Source organism: Octodon degus, unplaced genomic scaffold, assembly GCF_000260255.1.
Source record: "Octodon degus isolate 3935 unplaced genomic scaffold, OctDeg1.0 scaffold00151, whole genome shotgun sequence".
Lineage (NCBI taxonomy): Eukaryota > Metazoa > Chordata > Mammalia > Rodentia > Octodontidae > Octodon > Octodon degus.
In genome coordinates, this window is record NW_004524727.1 from 1,763,477 (window position 1) to 1,765,926 (window position 2,450).

Consider the following 2,450-nt stretch of genomic DNA (forward strand, 5'->3'; position numbering starts at 1 on the left):
TTTTTATTTTTAAGATTTTCTTTTAATTTTAATGCTTTTCAATTTGTTAGCATTTTTAAAAATTGCACATTTAAAATAAATTATTTACAAACTTAAATGAATATAAACAATAAAAACTGTCCAAAATAAAAATGAAGAATTTACAGATCAGTATCAGTTCACTGTGTCAAAATCAAGAAACATATTCATATAATTAGAATGCTCAAAGTAGAAAGAGGGAGGCAATAAATATTTATAATTTCTGAATTTAGTTGAACTTATAATACCACATTTCCAAGAAAAATGAACCTTTTGCACAAGAAATTTGAGTAAAATCACACCCAGATACACAAACATGAAATTGTCCAAAACTTATTATAAAGAAAAAATCAAAGCAGATACATTAAAAAATCATCTATGGAAGAACAAAATTAAATAGCATCTTATTTCACATTAGAAAAAAAAAAAAGCAAGTGTGTAAGAAACTAGACTAATTAAAGGACTGAAAGGAAAAACAGATATGTCCTCTTTGAATTTTATACTTAGCAAACATACCTGTGAAAACTAAAAGTAAAATATTTTCCAGTTATACAAACTCGAAATATTCTAATACCTCAGATGTAGCATATAGGAAATAACAAAGAGCATAATTCAGAAGGCAAGAGAAGTTGCTGTATGCTCCTAGATGAAGAATAAAGAGCTCTCAAAATGACAGTTATAAAAAAAAATGACAGTTATGCAGGACTATGTAAAATATATTAGATGAACCCATTTAAAAGGTCAATAAAGATGTCTAGGAAACAGTATCAATCTTATGTCGGGTTATACACATATTTTGTCGTGTGTGTGTGTGTGTGTGTGTGTGTGTGTATAAAAGATAGGGAAGAAGTAATATAAAGTCAATGGAAAATGGAAACATACTTTTTAAAGTTTCTAATACGAGGAGAAAATATCATACCATGTCTTTTAAATAGATTGTAAGTCAAATATACAGTATGAATCTTAAAACAAAAATTGACATTAAGCAATATTGAGAAAAATACTAATTAAAAATTAAATGGTTCAAAACAATTAAATTAAGACGTTTTCATGATAGTAAAGAAGTACTAAGAATAAAACATAAGATAAATACTGGAATGACAAATAAATGACCAGTACTTCTAACAGTTTGGGGATAGGATATTACACAAAGTTCTAGTGGTGTCATGGACATGGATAATGTCCATAACACGTACTGGTGTCCAGGTGTCACTTGTGGGACTGAGCTACTGCTATTTCCTTGATATCTACCCTATAGACCTAGACAGAGTCATGACCCATAAGGTGCAGGAGAGGTCCATTTGCAGAGTATACTGATGGAAATATCTTGCTGCTGTATACAAAAGAATAACTGAAAGACTGCTTTTGTATACCTCTTATGCTCCTGTGTTTAATTGTTTGCCCTATTTGGTGGGTTCTTTCCATTCTCCTTCATGGACTTGTGGCCATTTTGCTCCCTCTCTAGAACATCTTTTAGTCTGTGTAGGTTTGGCTTTGTCATCATGAAATTCTTAAGTTGTTCTTTGTCATGGAAGTATTTCACTTCTCCATTATACTTGAGAGTTCTGCAGGGTATATCAGTCTGGGTTGGAATTTGTTTTCTTGCAAGACTTGAAGTACTTTGCTTCATGCTCTTCTTGACTTGATGGTTTGTGAAGAGAAATGTCCCGTTATCCTGATGGGTTTTCCGTTAAACGTGATCTGTTTCTTTTCTTTAATGGCTTTTAATATACTGTTCCTGTACTGAATTTCTGGGATCTTGATTATTTTATGTCTGGGTGTGGTTTTAATTGGGTTGCTATTTGGAGTTCTATATGCTTCCTTTACCTGAATGACAGATAGTTTCCCCATATTTGGGAAGTTTTCTGTTATTACTTCCATTCATACTCTTTTTATATCATTTGTATTGACTCCTTCCTTCTCATTGATGCCTATTAGTCACACATTGTTCATCTTTGCATCATCTTGCAGTTACTGAATTATTTTTTCCTGTGTGCTAGTTGTTTTTAAGAGATCTTTTCTTACTTTTTCACTAGCTGCAATGGTGTCTTTAAGGTCTGAAAGTCTATTCTCACTTTCATTCAGTTTTGCCAGCTTGTGATTGAGGTTTTAAATTCCTGTATATCACTTTGGATCCCCTTCATACATTCTATTTCTTTCCTATATTGCTTATTCAAGGATTCCATCATTTTTATATTCTGCTCTATATTTTTTTATCAGTGTCTTCTTTAGAAGTATTTAGTACTTCTTTCAGTATAGTTATCATTTCTATTACTTCAGAAATTATTTCTGATCTGATTTCCTCTATACCTTTCTGTAGTTGTTTCTTTACTTCAGACGCTATTATTTCAGAGATTTCAGGTGTGTGATTTCCAATTTCTTCTATGCTAGTGTCTTCTGCATTTGTTCTGGGTGGGCTCAGAGACTGACTG